Here is a 23,134-nt window from a genome sequence, read left to right on the forward strand (position 1 = left end):
ATGGGGATTCGATGTTCTTACAATAAATCTGACTTTGCATACGTCAGCAAATGTGGTGTAGATTTTGTGTCGCGCTAAGGGCAAATGTCACTTTGGGGTTTGAAATGATGGTAGAACTTGCAAATATTCACAATTCGATATTACAGATGTAATTTAGAAGAAAATAAATACATATTACGAAGTAAATGAATTAAGAAATAAAATAAAAAGGGATGACAAATTAAACATAAAAGTTAAATAAAATTTTGAGTCTAATGAGTGCACTCAAGAATTAGACGTTCTATGAGAAGCTGCAGTGTTCATGTCTATTGATTTGGAGCTAGGAAGTAAGGCCTTTCTTCCATGTCCGCAGTGCCATCCCTCGCCTCTCCCATCAGCTTACTGAGACACACACACACACACAACAGTTCATAGGCAGGGCTTAGCAGCGTGGAGGGACAATTTCAAGCCTAGTCACTCCGCAGTGACCCCAAACCAGAGACTGCCACTGGATTAGACATTCACTCTCTTGCGTGCACACGCACACATATACACCACATCCACACACACACTTTAACTACAGCTTTTAAACTATTCTTAAATTTTTACATTTTATTCTGGTCTGAAATGTTTAAACTATATTTAGCATTATTATTATTATTTTTTTTTATAAAGTCTTCCAGCAGGGCCATCCACTGTGAAAAAGTTGGCGGTTCATTCCGCTGTGGTGACCCCTGATTAATAAAGGAACTGAGCCGAAAGGAAAATGAATGAATGAAAGTCTTCCAGCATGGCTGGTCTAATTCACACAATTTTACTCTGGACAAACTACTGTAAAAGCATATTAAAACAATTTGATCTCAAATATACAAATAATATGTACATTTAATTATTTGTTACAAGTATGTCATTGAATTGTTTATCAGTATAAGAATAGAACACAATTTTATATATATATTTATATTATTATCATTCATTCATTTTTTTTCAGCTTAGTCCTTTTATTAATCTGGGGTCACCACAGCAGTATGAACCGCCAACCTATCCAGCACGTTTTTAAGCTTCCAGCCGCAACCCATCACTGGGAAACATCCATACACACTCATTCACACACATACACTACGGAATTGTGGGGGAAACTAGAGCACCCGGAGGAAACCCACGCGAACGTGGGAAGAACATGCAAACTCCACACAAATAAATACTGACCCAGCCGAGGTTCGAACCAGCGACCTTCTTGCTGTGAGGCGACACCACTACCTACTGCGCCACCGCATCGCCTATTATTATTATTGTTTAATATCATTTTTCATTACGAGTTGTTTATTTTTATATTTCCAAGTCTAATTGGATGCATTTGGCTTAAATGGTGTGTATATGCAGGGGTGGGCAGTATTTATAATACATGTACTGTATTTGAAATACGTATTTAATAATACAAAATAGCATTTTGTAATTTGTATTTGATAAGGTTTATGAAAATGGCTCAATATTTTGTACTAAAATACTTTAGTGTCTTGTATTTTTGTATTTTAAAATACTCTAAAATACTTAGTAAGAAAGGACATCATATATATGAACACTCTGATTGGTATTTTGGACATTATTGACTCCATTTAAAGAGTAAACATTTTTTTTAAAATATTTAGAGAAAGAGTATATTGTAGAAATAATAGTAGTTTTGGATGGATTGCTGATACCATATGTTGGTTGCTAAAAACAATAAGGACAAAATGATGTCCTACAGTGGTGATTCCAATGCTGTTTTAAATGCCAGTAGTTGATCTGTATGTGCACTGTATAGTTAATGAAAAGGAAAGATGTATGCATATTGCATAAAGATGTGAAAGTGACAACATATGAAACGTACATTTAATGACATTCTGACAGGTTATACAGCAGGAGCAGGACAAAGTATTTAAAAAGAGTTTGTTTGCAAAAACAGATTATTTTCAGAAAGTTTCAGAAATCATGTTTTTGCATTAAGTATTAAATATCAAGTATCACATAGGCTTATCAATGGAAGGTTTGCAAAGAAATTTAATCTTTTTTAAATAGCCTAGTGGTTAAATGCGCCGGCATTTGGCACCAAGGTGCCCACAGCGACCTGAGTTTGATTCCCGGCTCGATGTCCTATGCCGATCCTTCCTCTCTGTCTGCTCCCAATGCTTTCCTGTCTGTCCTTTACTGTCCTACCATATTAAACGTGAAAAGCCCTAAAAAAAAATAAAAAAAAATAATAATTAAAAAATATTAAATAAATATTTATGACGAAATACATTAGAATCTAAAATAAAAACTTTATTTCTTTTTTATTTATAAACCTTTTACATATTAAAATAACAAAGAAATTTAAGCTTAATAATATATTGTTTAAAAATGTTATTATTTTTGTTTTACTTTAAGATAACTAACTTTGATTTTATAATAGAGTACATTTATTGTCATATTATAAATCAAGATTGACCAAGCTATGAAAACCTTTTAGCATCTCTTTGAAACTATTAGAAACTTAAATCTATCATTGTAAAGCTCAAGCAACAAGTAACTTCCCAAACACTGCCTGTGTGTATTGATCAAATTACCCAAATCTTCCCAAGATCCATCAATGAACACTCCTAATTGTAAAGGATGATTGGACGGATTTTGTAATTGGTATTCATTTTTTCCCTCCACCTTTCACTATGTCGTGAGAAACCCTTGCGGAGTGTGTCCGGCGTGTTGACATTCCCCCAGCGTGTGCATAACAGCGCTGTCCCATCTCATCCTTTCACTCGCTCTGCCTTCACTTTCTTCACCTCTCTCTGTTATCGCAGCACTTTGGAGAGCCATCGCGCTCCCCTCTGCCTTCCTTATCGGGCCGCTCCAGCTCAGCACACACACGGGCAAACAAAGAGCTCCATCAGCCCCGGGAAGAGCAGTCCAGAGGGGGCACAGGGGGGGCAAAACAGAGCATTTTATTACACCCTAAACAGACGAGACACTGGTTACATGTGCTTGCGATGAAGGGACAGAAACAGAGATGTAGGGTTATGCTCTTGGTGCTGCTGAAATGACACTGTCAGCAAGGGAAACGGTGAAAATGGCTGACCTGGTTGACACAGTGGAGTGCTAAATTATTCGCTTTTAGTTTTGCATTGGCTGTGGGATATTTTTCAAGATGAACACAGATGAATTACATCTGTTCACACAAAGACGGGCATGTTATTAGAGCTGAAAATGTGCACAGCTAAGTGCAAATTAAGATAAAAGGGATAATTGCTAGATGCTAATTAAATGAGAAATAAATGCAGTATATTAGCACACAAATACAGTACATTATGGATATATTAGAGTATGATATACATCAGGGCTGCCGTTGTGTGCTGCATAATAATTATAATCACAGTAAACATACACTCACCAGCCACTTTATTAGGTACAGCTGTCCAACTGCTTAACGCAAATTTATAATCAGCCAATCAGATGGCAGCAACTCAATGCACTTAGGTGTGGTCAAGACTATCTGTTGCAATACAAACTGAGCATCAGAATGGGGAACAAAGGGGATTTAAGTGACTTTGAACGTGGCATGGTTGTTGGTGAAAGACAGACTGAACTGAGTGTTTTAGAAACTGATGATCTACCGGGATTTTCACGCACAACCATCTTCAGGTTTTACAGAGAATTGTCCAAAATGGAGAAAATATCCAGTGAGTGGTAGTTCTGTGGGTACAAATTCCTTGTTGAGGCAGACTTCAACAGTAACTCAAATAACAACTCGTTACAACCAAGGTATGCGAGAGCATCTCTGAACACACAACACATCCAACCTTGAGGCAGATGGGCTACAGCAGCAGTAGACTACACTGAGTGCCACTCCTGTCAGCTAAGAACAGGAAGCTGAGGCTACAATTCTCACGAGTTCACCAAAATTGGACAATAGAAGATTGGCAGGTCTGATGAGTCTCAATGTCTGCTGCAACATTCGGATGGTAGACTAAGAATTTGGCATCAACAACATGAAAGCATGGATCCCTCCTGCCTTGTGTCAATAGTTCAGGCAGCTGGCGGTGGTGCGAATCTGCAGCAACAGCTTGATACTATCATGTCAATATGGACCAGTACCTTGCTGAATCTATGCCACAAAGGATTAGGGCAGTTCTGAAGACAAAAGGGGGTCCAACCCTGTACTTGTAAGGTGTACCTAATAAAATGGCCGGTGAGTGTACACAATAACAACATCTATGATTTCAAAATATTTTCCATACATGGATTTTTGCTGCAAGAACAAATAAAAGATAGCTCCTTAATCTTAATAACAATGTGTCATTTCTTACTATTTTTACACACACATACCCGAGAGGTATAAAACACTATAGCCTTCACGTGTGAATAAAGTGGTCCTTCAAGTAGAGATCATCTTATTTGGGGGTCCTTGGCATTGAACGCTTCAAAAGTCCTGATATAAATCACTGAACAAAAGCAAACAATGAGAGGAGGAAACACTGAGACAGTGAGCAGAAGAGTGCTTTTATTTCCCTCAGTATATTGATATGCTCCATTCTTCATCTGCACACACCGAAGACACTAAAGTAGAAGAAACGCTCACAGATCTCCAACAAACACACTGTACCTGCAGGATCGGCTTCTCACACTGTCTGCGTTTCAAAGGAAATGGCCAGAAACCATCCATTACCACTAATGAATTGATTCAATTGGCCATAATAGAGTCATTTATCTATCAGAGAAAAGCCAATTCATGTTGAGAGAAAGAACGGTGATCGAGGAGGGGGAAGAGAGGGGGAATGATGGCAGGACCGGGTGGGTTTGAGGATGAGGATAGTCATCTTTAGAAATGAGACCTGGGGTTGAAGATTTGCCATAACTCCAAAGCATAGACCATGTACAACCTCCTCATCATGTGTGTGATACAGTTATACATTTAGTTGAAGTCAGAATTATTAGCCTCTCTGTATATCTCTGTTTATATTTCCCCCTATTTTAACAGAGAGAAAATTTTTTCAACACATTTCTAAACATAATAGTTTTAATAACTCATCTCTAATAACTGATTTATTTTATCTTTGCCAGGATGACAGTAAATAATATTTTACTAGATATTTTTTAAGACACTTCTGTACAGCTTAAAGTGACATTTAAAGGCTTAACTATGTTAATTAGGTTAACTAGGCAGGATAGGGTAATTAAGCAAGCTATTGTATAATTCTGTAGACATTTGAAAACAAATACTGCTTAAGATGCTAATATTATTGACCTAAAAATGGTTAATGGTTTAAAAAAACTAAAAACTGCTCTATTTCTACACGAAGTGAAACAAATAGGACTTTCTCTAGAAGACAAAATATTATCGGAAATACTGTGAAAAGTTCAAATGTTCACATCACAGTGCAAAGAAGAAATTGTGCTAATTTATATTATTCTATACAGTGCCAGCTGCTTGATGTGAAGTACTTTAGTTATTTTAAAGCTTTGAAAACACACACACAGTAAATGAATGATTCAATGGCAGTGTGGAGCGGCAGGTCTGTGAGAGGCAGAGCGTGTGTGTTTCGCAGGAGGGAAATGGAGATGGAGGGAGCAGAGACCAAATTGAAAGTTAGTGTGCAAAGTGAATTATCTCTGGCTTCGTTGAGCTCCACTGGCTAGGAGGTGAGAGAGACCATGTGTGTGTATGCGTGTGCGCGCAGTGTAGAGTGTATGCATATGTGTGTGTGTGTGTGTGTGTGTGTGTGTGAGCAGGTGAAAGTCAGGCAGCTTGGGAAATAATGATATTATATGACTGCACAGCCAGGCAGAAAAAGCCACAGACACACGCAAACACAGAAACACAGCGAACGCTCACTTTTCTGTGGCAGCCTTGGTTCTGGAATTTTTTTGTCCTATTCATTTTCTCAATGGAATAAAAAAATCCAATTTCTAAGTGAATGAGAACATTACAGTATGTGAAAAAAATGTGTGAAAAAGGTATAACACTGAAGTCTTTCACAACAAAGTGAACAACAATCCTACAATACACTGCAAAAAACACATTATAATAATCTGGTTATGATCAGCATTGACAGTGAAAAATTTAATATAGTGCTGGGCAAAGATTTATCGTGATTAATCACATCTTAAATAAAAGTTTGTTTTGACATAATATATGTGTGTGTTTATATATATTTATTTTGTATATGTGATATGTGTCAAAACTAGGCATGGCCCAGTATAAGATTGTGACAGTATGATAACCTTGGATCAAAAATTTCACCGTATTCTAAATTACTGCTCTAAAATATGTTCTTTTTAAATGTCTGGGTAACAAACAAAAACTTTTCCTTTGTTGAACAATTTATTTTATTTTAAGAAATATATATAATATTTTGGAACGGTAGCTTTTGATGAAGAGAATTCTGTTCTGCTGGAGATACTTTTATCCCAAAAAACAAAATTGTTGCAGAAAACACATAATAAAAAACTGTATATTTACCTTAGGAACAGTAAAACAGAAAATTTTGGTGGATTTAAAACCTTGACTTTTCCAAAGCGTGGTAAACCTTGAAACCGGTTATCCAGTACATTTTTATTTTATAGTACATTATAACAGCTTCATTAAAGTGTTATAACATTTCACTATGTTTTGATCAGATATAACTAGCCTTGGTGAGCAAAAAGATGTTACAACAAAAATAAGCAAACACAGTGCTCATTTAAAACATTTACAGTTTATATTTCAGTGTTAGAGAAGCAGGATTTCTTACTTTTTAAAGCCTACATGAAAGGGTGTAGCTCATCAGTCACGTTTATAGCACATTTAGAACACACATACATTTATACAAAACTATTCTGATACATTTATTCATTCAATCATTTGTTTTCTTATCAGCCTAGTCCCTTTAATCTGAAATCGCCACAGCAGAATGAACTGCCAACTGCAGAGAAAAACTCTCGTGAACACAGGGAGAACACGGCAACTCCACACAGAAATGCCAACTATATATAAATACATAAAAATATGTCAAAATAAACGTTTATTTTCAGTGTGATTAATCACGATTAATTTAGAATCAGCACTAATATAATCTTAACAAAACTCAAATAACTTTATATTTTTATTTAGCCACAGTAGGCTTACCAAACTATATTTGTTCAAATACTGTTTATATTATTCAATAAAAAAAACAACAACAACAGTGTTTTATAGCTTACACAAAAAGTACACCATTCACAATAATAACAATGTTTGCCATCACAAGAAGATTATTTAGTATTTTAAAATATATAGTACACAATAACAGCTACATTAAAGTACACAGGATTTTTTGATCAAATACAACTAGCCTTGGTGAGCACGTTACAACAAAAATAAGCAAACACAAGTGGTGCAAAAAATAAATTGCTTACGGACTTTTACTTTATAAACCTTACAAACTCTTCATATCAGTGCTCATTTAAAACATTTACAGTTTATATTTTAGTGTTAAGATGCATTTCTCTAATAAATAAACCAACTTTCACACTTTTCAAAACCTACATAAAAGGATGCACCTGTAGCTCATCACCAGCTGCTGTAAGTCACATTTATAGCACGTACAGCAGTGAGTTAAAGAACTCATATCCATTAAATCAAACAGCAAAAGACATGACATGTCAGCCAGCTCGGAAATCAGCAAATCCAAAGTGCGCAATGATTGACAGGCAGAGGGGGTTTTGGATTTTTTTTTTTGCCACTCGTCTGACAGGAAAAACAGATAATTTTGTATGTGGTACTCCTAAATAACTGCTTGCAGCACCTAAATACTTTGTGGAGGATCTATTTTTAAGCTTGTGCTCTGAACACTAGCTGAGATTAAACCCCGCACAAGGGAAGTTCACGCACCGAAAAGAAAAACAAGACATTGCAAGTCTCATTTAAAATTCTTCGCTACAAATGCTTGTATGAATTGGAAAGTGTAGACAAACTTTCTTTTTATAACTCGATCCACATATTTCTAATGCTAATCACTAAAATACTTCTCAACCGCTATAATATATTTAACCTGAAATACTCAAACAGAATAAAAATAAAATTGTTTTAAAAAGGTCTTCAGTTGGTAGTAGTGTGGTCACGATAATGGAACTCGATACCAATCTGTACTTAAGTTTTAAAAACGTCCATTTCCCGCAAACATTTGAGCGTTGATGAGCATGTTCTTTAAACATTGCTGATTGGCCATTGTGTTTACTGGAGCGCTTCAAAGTCATGTCGATCAGCTGGTTTGTCTATAAGCTGACATATAAGCAAACTGCTGATGAATTATTGCTTTAAAATGTTCTGGTGTCTCTGTATCTGTGGTTACACTTAGTAAATAGCGGTGAGTTTGGTGAACTGATGACCTTCACGGCCAATCACAATCATTTCTGTTGAGCACTTGAACAATGGCAAATGAGGGGCGTTTAGGAACCTGCTAAACAGCACTCAAATGTTAGTGGGAAATGAAAGTGTTTTAAATTTCAGTATCGATTGGTACCGAAGTCCAGTATCGTGACAACACTAGTTGGTAGTTTATTTTCTTCTAAAATACATTCAATTAAATTTTTTTCCTGAATGAACATAAAAGTAAACCTGGGCTATTTATAATCTCGTAACATAATTTATAATCTCTTTTATAATCTCTTAACACAACAGAAGTTGTCTTATATCCTGATACTAATATACTAAAACACTGTAAATTTGATCAATTAATAGTTTAATTACAGACAACGATATCTCTCTGTAATTCGTAACTTGATTTAGTGGCTAATTTGTATGAATTCGTATAATCTCATTCGTACAATTTAGTAAAATTTGCTTCTCCCTCAATGACAGTTGAGGGATATCGTTCGATTGAACTCGTACGAATTAACCACTGAACTGACAAAACATAAAATAGGTAGATTCCCTTGTGAGATCAGGCTAATATTAAACGCATGGAAATGATTTACATTATTGAACTGATTTAAAAAGACTGAAAAATCTACTCATACATTTGATATTTTCCCCACTTTATTCAGAACTCCAAATTTAGAGTAAGAATGTAGAAATATAAAAAATAAAACACTTTTCAAAAATGAAATGATTACAGGCCTAACGTAAAATATTGCTAAAATTTATTGCAACTTTCGCGCCATGCTGTTATTAAAATTAGGGTAGATCGACGGATTGAAGGTAATTTTCATGCACATTTTATCACTCAATCAAGTTGTAAAAACCTTAAGCATGTCCTTTCAGATGTGATATCATGTATTTATTAGCATTAGTTGATTTCAAAAATATTTAAATGGATTTAATTGGACAATAATGTCAGCCGTGAAAATTTCACATTCAATAATGTTTTTATTCCAATATCAATTCATAACTTCAGTCGAATGTTTCAAATCAATTCTTCTGCAAGATGATGGCATAGTTGTGTGTTTATTAGTCACGTTCAATCCATGAAAGTAGTTAAATCTTCTTTTTATCCATCAACGCAATGGGGATTTCCTGGATTTCTTCTTCATGGGTTTTTGTAGTTTTGCGCGATAGTAAATCTTCTCCAAAGAATAGATGCTATTGATCACTGATTTCAATCACCAAGCCCTAATTCACATTTCTGCTTGCATACCTGTGATGTAGTTTGATTTTGCGGTCATTCAAATGATGAAAAAGTATTCCCATAAACAACACATTTTGCATTTGCACAAAATAAGCGATTCAGCAAAATGGTTTCATTTTGTCAATACAATATATATCATCCACAATGGAAACAATGTGAAAAGATTATTTTAAGCCTAACTCAGTTTTTCAGTTTGGTTCATGTCCCATTCATTTACATAGGGCGGAGTTTACTTCTCAGAATGTGTGAGGCACACAAAATATACCACATTCAACCAAATGACCGCTAAAGGTGCAGTAGGTGATTGTCTTCAGAAGCATTTTTTGTTGTGCTGGTTGAAAGTCTCTTCACAGTCTAATAGTAATGATTACAGTAAATGATCTAAACGTATTTATATGTATTTTTATATTTTGGGTAAGGCATAAAAAAAAATGTTCATCCAATTAAATAGAGTCGGACCGACATCTCTCATAATTCCGATAAGTAGCCAAATCTCTCTGTCAGCAAATGCAGATTTGAACAATTGCGCAGCCGTTTGCACGCATCTCCGCCGACAGAAGTCTTGTTCAGCTACTAAAATATTTTGATGAAAGATTGATAAGACTTTTCAGTTTCATAAGGGTCCTTTTAAAGCATCGATGTTGTAGTTTTTAATTGGTTTAACAACAAAACACAAGTAAATACCGCTATTCCCCCCGAGTCTCTACCTATATTGTATACCATGCAACTCTAAATATTTGCTCTGAAATAGCATGTCAATTTGGCTTGCACGCCGCCGGACAAGGACTAGTCGCTTTTAACATGAGACGAGGGTTCTTTTGCAGTGTTTGTTTTTCAGGAGGCGTGGCTCTAGACGGCAGGGGAGGGACTGTGATTCAGAGGTTTATGCTAAGCTGTTAGCATTGTGGAAGATCACCTATTGCACCTTTACCTCTACGAATAAATGCAATCTCATCAAATCTGTAGACAAGTTCTTAGACCATTCACACTTGCACTTAGCATCATCCAATTGTAAAACAGATTGATGGAACACAAATATTGAGGATTTGCCAGATGCAAACGACATTTTAGTCGCCAAGAATTATAATTATGTGCCAAGGCAATAACCCAATATCCCTTCTATAAGGTTATTTATAACTTTAAGGCCAAACACCAAAGAAATGAAATTGATTTCCTCAACATGTCACATAACCCACAGATCCTCTCTAATAAACAATAAGATCCAAACAGCCACACCTGCTGGAGCAAACGCTCACAGTGGATATACACTCTCACCGCGTCAGTCCAACCCTTCCCTCCATTACGTCTCATTCGTTTAGAAAAACACAGTGCGGCCAACAGATAAAGCTCTGAACTCTACATGGGTAGGCTGAAGAATCCTTATCACTGCCTGGGGGACAATGGGTCCTCTCTGATAGGTGACTGCTGCAGTGCCTGATAGGAAAGCTGGCTTCCATCAAACTGTCCATAAAAGTGATAAAATGCACTAACAATAGTGATGCCCAGTGCTATAAGTATCGAGCAACCCATGGTAATGGGAGGGAAGGGGCGACTGGGAAAAAAACAAATGTGGATCAGGGGAACTAGTCAATGCGTTTACCATCAATACAGAAATGAATCAAGGGCCAAGAGTGCAACAATGGTTTCTAGATGTGAAAAGGCAGGGTGCAGGATGTGCACCTGAAGAGTGTGCAAACACAAGTGTGGGAGTATAAAGGTGTTTGTTTCATGTCCAAACAACAGTATGAGCAAGGGCTGCTGGAGTTTGGTCTCTGCAGCCTTCCCAGTGTCCTCTAATGAGAGAGCTAAAGCAGACACTCCTCCAGAATAACACACACATCTCTCTCTCCCTCTCTCTCTCTCTCTCTCTCTCTCTCTCTCTCCCTCTCTGTGAATCCACAGGCAGTAGAGAGTGGGTGGCAAACACAGTGTGCACTGCTCCTCAGGTTGCAAACAGAAAGGGAGAATGAGAGCAACAAAGAGAGAAAAATTCAGAAAAATAAAAGAGAGAAAAACAAAAGGGATACAGTATGAGATGCAGATATACTTCCTGATATACGCGCACTTTCAATGGGGATAGGACTTTCCAACATTTCAAAATAATCAAAGTAGGGTTGCACGATATTGAAAAAAACTGACATTGTAATGTATTGTTTTTCTGCCGTATAAAATATTATTTCAATAGCTAGCTCAATTCGGAAAGAACTCATAATTTCATATTGATTGGGATGATTTCATAGGACTGATAATCTGTTGAAATAAAACAGATAGTGTTGTATTATGCTTTTTGGTGAGTCTAACTGGATTCGAGTATAAGCTGAATTAGGGCTAAACAATATATTGACATAAAATCGCATTTGCAATTTAGCAAAAGCTATGATTGTCTTGCACATTATGTAAGGAAACTACAGTGATGTGATCAGTATTAAATCTCCTCCAGACGGCCAGAGGACGCTCTCGAGTCAAACAGAACAACCAAATATGCCCCGAAGAAACCCAGGAAATACGAGTCTACAGCTGCATTTCAAAATGGCACACTATCCACTTATCCACTATGTACTTAGGAACTTTTACACTCAACAGCATGGCATATGTATGTAGTGTCGTCCCAAATGGAACACAAATATTTTTTTACTAAGCAGAAATTCAAACCGTTTCCCTGATGATGTTTGACGTTTGCCAAATTAGCAAAATAAATTACCAAAATACCTGCCGTGAGTATAACCGCATTCACCATCAGGAGGCGCTATAATCACTCTTGTAGGAGAATTTTGCTTTCACATTCCAAAATAAAGTAATCCAAGATCAGTGCCCGAAAGCTCCACCCCTTCCGTTAAGTGAGCAAAGCTGCGACTGTTGAGCGTGTGAAGTGTCCAACATTCCACGCTTATTTATAACAGTTGAACAAGTGAATCATCCAAGTAGTTAAAATGCACTTATCATTTTTAGAGTTTTCAGTGTGAATGCACTACTTACACTATTTATGCTACAAAATACTGTAGGATAGTGTGCAAGTGATGTATGCAATTTGGGATGCACCTTATGGTAAATCTTTATAGCGTAAGATAAACATAATATAAAACTGCTTTCAACTGATTCAACGGAATTAAGAGACCCATAACCATGACAACATATGATTTGAGTTCTTATAATTGTCTTTATAATAATGTATGTTGTGATGCAATGCCTTTGTTTGACTAAAATGCTAATGTATAAATATATTGCATGCTTTATTGTGTGAGAAGACACATCAATTCACAGAAGGACTTGAAGCTGTAAAGTAACTTGAATAACTTTTGAATAAAAACGTCATTATATGTGGTATTTGCACCTGCTTTTATCCTTACCATTAACTGCAAAGGGACATAGTTTACAGAGAAGCTACGCAAACCTACTGACTATCTGAAGATCTGGCCTTGTGGCCGGAACCCTGGTGTCCTGGCCAAATTCCCTCCATCGGCCCTTACCCATCATGCCTTCCCAATCATACCCATCCACTGAATTGGCTCTATCACTATCTCTCCACTCCACCAAAAGCTTGTGTGTGGTGAGTGCACTGGCGCTGTTGTCCTGTGGCTGCCGGTCAATCATCCAAGTGGATGCTGCACACTGGTGGTGGGGTGGAGAGATTTATCTTTGGCTTTATCCCACATCCACATCACATTACACATATCACAGAAAAACAGACAACAAAAATACATTCAATGTCATCACAAAAATCATATTAAAAACTCAATTTAATATCGTTGCTGAAACAATATATTGTGAAGCCCTAAATAGAATTCAATTCATGTTTATTTCTACAGCGCTTTTACAATGTAGATTGTGTCAAAGCAGCTTAACACAGAAGTTCTAGTAAATTGTAACGGTGGCAGTCCAGTTTTTAAAGTTTAGGTTCAGTTTAGTTCGGTGGGGTTAAATTTCATGCGTTTCAAATGCATTTGGTCAAATATTTATTAATAATTTTCTGTGGTTAATTACTAAACCTAAATCTATAAAAATATTTAAAATGGCATTGATCTATTTCTCTTTCAATAGATTGAATTATTTATAATACAGTATATCATACATGAAAAACGTAATGTTATGCTAAAAATATATAATAAACATTATCTGATTATTAAAGAAAAAAATAAAAATGCAGTGTCACAAATATGAAGAAAACAAAACAAACATGACATGAATGTCTGACTTTTGAACTGTGCATTATTCGCTAGGTTTACTCCTTCGTTTAATTACTAGAGTGCAGTAGCACACTTTACAAACAAGTGCCTGTCAAAACACATTTGTAGACGAGACAGTTAATAGACAGTTAATACTGAACAAACAAACTCTAAGCATCACTTGAGTCTCGGTGTTGACAGATTTTATCTTTTGGCGCTGCTGACGACGTTCAGGGTTTTAAATCACAGGCACATATCAATGTCACGCACGTGCTTCACTTTTCACTTTCAACCCGGAAATACACTAAAACTGTCTGTCAACAAAAGTGACCTAGACTGTATCCAAAACTGAAGGCAGCTGCCCAGTTAATCAATGATTCACAGACAGTTTTACCATAAGACTGCCAACATAACATGATGTTGAACTATTTTTAACTTTTTTTATGCTTAACTCCAAAAGTTTACATATTTTGACAAATCTAGACTTAATTTTGCTCCCATACTGAATTAAACACACAATGTGATTGTCACATGATAATGCAGCATACCAGTATTAAGTGTGTTATAATATTACGCAGCATGAAGTAAACCTTTAGTCATGGTAACAGTGTTTATTTAACATTCATTCATTCTCTTTCGGCTTAGCGGAATGAACCACCAACTTATCCAGCATATGTTTTACCGAGCGGGTGTCCTTCCAGCTGCAACCCATCACTGGGAAACATTCATACACACATACACATACACTACGGCCAATTAAGTTTATTCAATTCACCTATAGAGCGCATATCTTTAGACTTGTGGAGGAAACCACAGCACTGAGAGGAAAGGAAACCCACGCCAACATGAGGAGAACATGCAAACTCCACACAGAGATGTCAGGCGACAGTGTTAACCATTGAGCCACCATGCCGCCCCATGTTTATTTATACTTTAGGTTTATTCATGAAATTTTTCCGTCTGGAGAAATATTTACACTTCTAAATACATCAAATTAATAACTTGTTATTAACATTGTCTAGATGGAAATAAAAAAATCACAAATCATAAACTTTAGCTGGTAACAGTTCTTATCTGCAATAGCTGAAAACAGAAAAATAGGGAAAACAGGGTGACAATGTCCAGGTTAACCTACAAAAATATGTATTCATAATGTCGACAGTGTTGCATTGTCATAGAGACATAAAAAATGTAAATTAAATGATGGACAGAATGATTTTGCATTTTTAAGACAACATTTTCAAATAACAGCTGCTCAATACTCAGTAAACAATCAGTACTCAGGATGTGGTACTCAGTAAGAACCAAATGATACTTGAAAAAACCCAATGTAAACTTCAGCCATCTGCTTTTCATGATGGTCTATGTACAATAGCGAAAATGAAAGGTAAATGTTCAAACAGAACACCCATGTTGGCATTGCGCATGTCCTACTGATTCTCTGCACTCATCTTCAGCTGAGTATACTATGAATACTGCAAGGACTTGGCATGAGACAGTGGAATGTGGAAAGAAGTAAGAAGTACACAGCACTCAGTTACTGTAGCAGTGTTAATTGCACAAAGTAGTAAGTAGTAGTCAGAAAAAAGTACTTAGAACTCGAAAAGTATGCAGCACTCAACAAACACTGCATGTGTCAGACGATGCCAGATTAATTAAACTCAGAAGACAGAGGCAAATCATGAACATAAGCTGTGTGTCAAAAATCGCATACTTTTACACTATATAGTATGGTAAACACACTATGCATGTCGAATAGTATGTCCAAATTCTTATAATTCAAAAAACAGTGTGCAAGAAGTACTTGGATGACCTACTTCTTTCGGCAAGATTCTGAAATGCGCATCGAATGGATGATACGCTATCCCATGATGCACTGCGACAGAATTCGTGAATGGTAGTGAATTGACTCCACTAACGCGGGTAGATCATGTGATGATGACAAAAGGCGGATGTAGTTTGGTTCACAGACAAAAGTAATGAGCTGTGGTGGTTTGAGATGGGTGTTTGTCACAGGCGAAAAAGAAGCCCAGTGGGAGAGGGGAGTAGCGAAAATGGACGAAAGTGAATGTCTCCATGCCGCCCCTAGCAAGATGCTGCACTGGGTGTCAGCACATATTGCCATACCTACATCCACCACTGCTGGTAAGTAGCACTCAGCCCTTACTGTAGCAAGCAGTACTAAATAAACAAGGCAGTAAGAAGTACTCCCAGTAAGAAGTACTCGGTATACAAGCAGTACACAAAGTAGTACTCTTAGTAACAAGTTCTCAGCATGCAGTACCAAGCATACAAGGTACTAGCAGAAGAGTGGAATGAGCGTGACCTATTTTCGTCTCATATTTTCTTTCTTTAAGCTAAAAATTGAAGATGGGATTTTCGGCTTAAAATTTTCACTCATGAAAATTTGGTGCATCAGCGAGCACTAATAAATAAACAAGATAGCATGAAGTACTCCCAGTAAGAAGTACTCAGTGAGTATTAATAAATACACAGGGTAGCATGAAGTACTCGGCGAACACAAATTAATAAACAGGGCAGAATGAAGTACTCCCAGTAAGAAGTATTCGGCGAGCACTAATAAATACACAGGGTAGTGTGAAGTACTGCCAGTAAGTACTCAGTACTCAACAAGCAGTACTCTGCAAACATTACTCAACAAGCAGTACTCCGTACACAATGTAGTACTTCCAGTAACAAGTACTCAGTAAGCACTCGGCATGCAGCGGTAGTTACACAAGGTAGTAATATCCCAGTAAAGAGAAATACCCTTTGTAAGTAATTAGCTGTGAGCAAGCAGTTCTCAGTACTCAGCAAGCAGTACACAGTACTCAGTAAGCAGAACACAGTACGCAGCATTCGCACTGCATTCGTATGTGCTCTCCTTGGCACACTTTCTCTCAGCTGCAGGTCTAACACACCCAAAGCTCCGCAAGGATGTTCTGTGTTGGAGGTTGGAGTTTGCGAGCGTTTAGGTTCACAGCAAAGTGTGTAGAGCTTCCTCCGGTGTGTTTTATAAGCGAGTGTGTGCGTGTTGATTCAGGTGGAGTGAAGCACCATAGCTCTCAGTCTCTCTGCAGTGTGGATCAGGTAGCAGGGTTGTTGGATTATGCTCTTTTAAGAAGGGATTAACCATGTTTCAGCGTTCAAGGCAAATTGCTCTGAGAAGGCATCTTTGGCTACAAAAAAGTTAAATTCTGCACCTAATCCTTTTCAAAGCTCCTTAACTCACTCTCTCTCCTTCCTTCTCACTCTCTCAAGTTGTCAGTGAGCGTTTTGAGAGCTGCCTTCTTTTTTAAGACAATTCACCCATCCTCCCCTCCGTCTCTCTTTCGGGATATGACAGTTTGGAGCCTCCATAGGAAAGATAAGACAGCCTGCGTCGGCAGGATGAGGTGCCGCTATTACACTAAATATAAAATAATGACACGACTGCTCGACTGGCATATGTATAATGCCACAATACATATTTCTACATGGAAGCAGAGGAAGCTGACACAACGGTGACAAAAGTTCTCCTTTAATGCTTCACTATTAAAATGAACTCAACGTGTCACTCCGCGGAACCGAGTGCGAGTCTGCCGTAGTGCAGTTCACTTCAGTTTAGGGCATGAAATAGTGAAGGTCTTTCAGAAGAGAGAAGAGCAGCTTGTGTTGATACTGTGCGTGTGTGTGTGTGTGTGTGTGTGTGTGTGTGTGTGTGAGCGTGATTTGGGTGTCATATCCATGACTTTGCCATATGGAAAGAGGCAGCTGTCTTTCTTTTTTTGTGTACGTGGGGGTGTGCGACCCAGGTGTTCCTGCCTCTTTATCTTCCGGTTTCTCTCCTTTAGTTGTGCTGGGAAAACAAGTGATAAAGCCTGAGGAATGAGCTCTTGTTAGTCCTGAGGAATGAGCTCTTGTTAGCTTTTTTGATATAACTTGTTTGTGCAAGCGTACAAGAGGTAACCATTAAGAAGAAATCAAATATGCATGAAAATTTAGGGTTAGGTCATCAAACATATTTAGCTCAGCAGAAAACAATATACATAAGTGGAAACCAGCAGGAATTAATCTTAATATGCTGAAACGATTAAGCATTTTACCACTTGCAGTCACATTATCCTGTAGTCGGTATGCTTTTTTTAATGGGTTCTTGATTAAATGCTTGAAATAAGGTCTGTGGCTAACACAAGCTTATGTTAGGGTCATTAAACATTATCACCTTCACAGTTTGTCACGTTTAGGCCTATATTTGAAATCCTGAAAACCATTCCAGCTTAAACACTCCAACTTGCAATTTTCAAATAAAGACTGAAAGAGTTGTTGGAAGCTTGCTGAATTTGACGATGATGTAATGCTACTTCAGTGAAGGTTATAGCCTTTTTCTTCATAACTTCAACATTTTCTGTTTCTAGTGAATGTATTTGGGTTTCAAAAAATGCATGTCCATTTGTAAAGATTATCTAGATCTAGAAATAAGAATTGTAACAATCAAAAAACTAATGAAGCCTTATTTCTTGAAGTACCCAAAGGCCAACTGTAAAATTGAGCTTTTTAGTCACCAAAGCAATGTTTTTCTCATAGCCAGACCTACAGACTGATGGCAGAATGTCTAGACTTCTAGCTAACTTTCACGGGCCCAAGACCACCCACGAAGCGCCTGACTGACATATAAAGCAACAAATCACTGTTTGTTTTGTTCATCATCATCTTAATGGGCGTTGAATTGTAAAGTTGAAGTTCATACAAAACTGGTGTGCAGACAATGAAGTATTCATCTAAGAATTTTGTGTTTTGAGTGATCATGTATGCCATGGACTTAACATTCTTTAGTTGATCTTGATACGCACCCATTGATAATTCTAAACTTGACAGCTTTCTTCTTCTGTAATAGCTTCCAGGTGGACAGTTAAAAAACACAAAAGACACATCTTCTGGAAATCCTGTAGATTTTTAACCAAATAGATTATCAATTTCAATTTTCTGAATGTTTCTCATTTTTGCGTCTCACACATCAGGCATTTAGGCTCAGTCACAACTGTATTTTATACCTTTCACCCTAAAACAGCACGGCAAAAAGTAGAAGTGCAAAAATTCCCCTGGAAAAGGGACACCACTACTACACTCCTAGAGTGCACTCACACTAGGCTATCCAAACTGTGCCCAGGCAGATTTTGGGTTTCGTTTAGGTGTTGGAGAGGTACGCTTGTAGTTGGAGTGCAAAGCGTGCCTGAACCCAAAACTGAAGACGCAACGTCACTTTTAAGGGACGGTTTTTATATGGATTTATTAATCTTTCTTTTCAATGAATGCAAACTGTCTTTAATAACTTTAATAAAATAGTTTATTAAAGATGCATACCCCTAACTGCACGTCAGCTTCACCTTCAGCAAACCTATTAATACCTGCAGCACGATGATTTTTATGAACATTTATGAGTGTCATAAGTTGTGGATATGTTCAGCAAAATATTTGACTGTGTGTCACTGCGTTGCAAACGACTAAAAAAATACAAAACGCTATAACTACAGCAATGTTCGCTTTGATGAGTGAGACCTCTTAAAGCAGGGATGGCCAATCCTGTTCCTAGAGAGCCACCTTCCTGCAGATTTCAATTGCAACCCATATCAAACGCACCTGAACAAATTAATTAGGACCTGAACACCACGTGATAATTACAGGCAGGTGTGCTTGATATGGGTTGCAACTGAAAACTGCAGGAAGGTGGCTCTACAGGAACAGGGTTGCCCACCCCTGTCTTAAACCAATGAGAATTGAAACAAAGTAAGGCTAAAGGGTAGAAAAGGGACTGGACTTTTTGGCAATGGCTCCTGGGTGTGATGTCTAAGACTAGGGTGATGCTGACTTTCAGTTTGGCTCAAAAACATGTCATCACTGCAGTGTTTTTGCACATGACTGAACAGTAGTGGCTGAAAAGTACAAACAATAAGCTGCTAGTTTGGTGGATGTAGAAACAAGGACACCACTATGGTTTCTAGAACTCCTGGACAGTTTATCGAGTAGAAGCCTGGGTGGGGTTACAGGATGATTGGGAGTTTTTCCCGTTTGTACAAATATTGTTCCAGCCAGGAGGTGAGAGTAACCCTATGTAGAAATTACGTTGGGTCCCTTCTTTTGCTCTTGAAATAGCATAATCCTCCCCTTCTCATTTTTTCTACACATCTCTTAATCCATACCTGTCAACAATGGGATGTGAAAATAAGGGATATGCCCACTATAAGGGATATCCCCCACCCTTAAAAAAATCCCCAAATGACTAAATATGTTGTTCTGGAGCAGTCAATAAACAATTAAACGGTCGGTAATATGTTTTATTATTAGCATATAAAAAAATAAATAAATAGTATACATTAACAGCAAATAATTCATTAGACAATTCTGCTTATTCAAATGAGCTATTATAAAGAAATAGATCAAATTTACATTACATGAAATAACAGAGGTGTCACTTAAAAAGTGCACACATCTAACGTTAATGAAAGCATTCGATTGCTTTCCTAACTTTTTATGCTCATTTAGGACAAAATTTGTTGTGTTTGAAAAAAAAATCCCACTAAGATCCACATGTTTAGATGTTATTTTTATTAATTATGTGTATATGTCTGTTCAAACATGTACCCAAAACCCAGACTTACACTCTGCTTCAAATCTCGAGTACAGAATCCGTTTCGGAAACAGAGTCTATTTATCACTATGAAGTGCATCAGCTGACAGTCACGCACTGCTACATGACTGTTTTGAGGATTGCATAGGAGGGGTGATGGCACCTGTAAAGAAATTAAATGGAATCTAGCCGTTTTTATATTTATTTCAAAGTGTTTTCATGCCTAAATAAAACGAATGCACAAAACAGAGTCTCATTTAAGAGCAAGGGGTGTCCCCTGCTGGTTCGGCGGTATGGGTTGCGTTTAGGGAGGATTGACTCTTTAATGTTTATTGCCACCCTTCATAGAAAGAGTGAAAATATGGGAGACATTTAGGAAAATACCTTAACAGGATGATAGTGGGATAGAACTGTAATACGGGAGAATCCCCAGAAAAACGAGAGGGCTGACAGGTATGTTCTCATCACACAACCAAAACAAAACCTATTATCACAGAAGTATTACACTTAAAATTCAAACAGTCGATGAGATGGTGCAAAAACTTCAATGTCAAACTGAGAATTTATGTTTATATAACTACTATAATAACACCAGAAATGTCACCAAAGTCAGTGATATAACACCAAGACAGAAGCCAAGTAAACAAAATAAGAGAAAAGGGTAAACTTTTACGTATAAATGTATGTGCCCATTTGAGCAAATTAAATTAATAGCTGTTATTTTCGTGCTCAGTTATAATATGGCTTATGTTCTGAAATGCATCCAAAGGCTATATTTGGAGAAATAAATGGAAGCACGCAGAGACAACAGTAGCTTATATACCATAATTATTCATCCGCTACTAAAAGATTCATTGACCCTGCGTGGTTTAATGATGGGCCTCATCTACCTATACATAACAGATTTCATGTTTACTGAAATATTTGTCTTTCGTAAACATCCTAGCTGCTCGACACACAACTAATAGCTGTTATTTGCGAGATACTGCTTAAGTCTGAATAAAGAGATGTCATCATCGGTATCAGGCCACCTGTAGTGAGCATTTCAGAGTGTCTAGATGTGTTGAGGTATGCTTTATTAAAAAAAATACCACCCACCAAAGCAGTAAACACACTAAAGACTAAATCACAATCCTTGTATGTTGACAGGTGTCAAACATTTTCATACACACACATGTGAGCTCATGCACACACAAAACTCCCACCTTTCCCATCTCGAGTCTGCCATTGATTTCGGAAGTAAAGTGCTATGAGCCATGGTATCTATGGCAACACAGTGGCTCAGACGGCCAAAGTTTCTCTCTCTCTTATTGGTGAGGTATCCTCACTGGAGGAAGTGAGAGGAGGGGGAAGAGGAAGAGAGAGAGAGAGGCATCATTCTTATTCTGTGCTACAGGCCAGTGTTGGCTTCATAGCACACTGGCAGCAACAGCATTCTGGTCCCTGCATACTAAACAGAGCTCTGTCATCCAAACACACACTGATACAAACGTGAATCTTATTAATATCCCGGCTGTTTTGTACCCAGCATCCTTACAGTTACACCACTCAAACGCAAGAACACACAAGCGTGTGTCGTCCCTATATGAGGAAGCATAATCTTAACAGGCTTTGGAAATTCAACCGCTAATACACACGGGCAGGCAGACACCCACTGCAGGCTGCTTTTTTCCTGGGCACCATATGCCCTGACACACACGCACGCACGCACACACACCTCCTCCTGGCCTGTGCACTAACCCCCCCCCACCACCATCCTCTTTCCGTCTCCTCTGCTCTCGATCTCCTCCCTCCCTCTCTCTCTTTCTCTCTCTGCTGCCATGATCCATGTGGTCTCTCCATCTGTCAGTGTTAGCACACGGACAAAGAGAAGAGCAATAGCAGCGGCAGAGCTCACATACACACACACACACTTCAGTCAATGCACACAGGTAAGCGCAGAGCAATATAGTCAGCACGTACCTGCCGCTTAAGATTCATTCACAGCTGGTGCCATGAGCGAATCGCACTAGGTAATTATTGGTTCTTGTTGCACCCTTAAATCAAAAGAGAAAGTGTCTTGTGTTTAGGAGCAATGCGATTTTGGGATAGCGACATTAGGTGTATGATAATTAAACAAATCCATTAAATAATTCATGATCAAACTCCAGAAAGCTTTTTGCTTTATGCGCTGCAGTGTGGTCACATCACATGATAGACCTTTAGGTCTTTTAGGATGTGTATATGCCACTGAACTGAATGTGGTTGGTAGGGATGTCATGACAGTGTCCATCTGCATATGTAAGACCACAATGGTGAGTTAAATGATTAAATTGAAAATATATAAACAAACAAGTGGTTTTCCTATATTTGTAGGGATGTAACGATTCACCCAACTCAAGATTCGATACGATTCATGATACTAATCTGATGATTCAGTCAGGAGGGGGGGCTTCAATTTCACTATACAAAAGTGTATGTGACAAATAAAGGCCTGATTTGATTTATTTATTTGTTTATTTATTTAAACAAATAAATAAATGAATAGATAAATAAATAAATAATACAAACTGAAAAAGACTCAATAATATAAACAAACTAAAACTGTGACTGTGCTGGGATTTTACATTTAAAAAAAAAGAAATATCAGCATATCTACGTATGTTTTCTTGTAGAGATATTTGCACATTTACAATGTCTCCTGTAGAATAAAACTCTTTTTACTTACTGAGATGGCTGGTGTGGAGAGGAAAACCTTCCCTAAACCAGAGAGCAGTGTGAACAGAGGTGATCAATAGTCTTGTTGCTCC

At 37.5% G+C, this 23,134-nt stretch overlaps 1 protein-coding gene across 8 annotated transcripts in view; it reads right to left on the reverse strand.

The window, feature by feature from the left end:
- The window catches only part of maml3 (mastermind-like transcriptional coactivator 3), a 185,973-nt gene that overhangs the window by 39,822 nt on the left and 123,017 nt on the right, over nucleotides 1-23,134 (reverse strand). The gene's annotated exons all lie outside the window — the stretch shown is intronic.

Source organism: Danio rerio, chromosome 1 (assembly GCF_052040795.2).
Source record: "Danio rerio strain M-AB ecotype USA chromosome 1, GRCz13ab, whole genome shotgun sequence".
Classification (NCBI taxonomy): domain Eukaryota; kingdom Metazoa; phylum Chordata; class Actinopteri; order Cypriniformes; family Danionidae; genus Danio; species Danio rerio.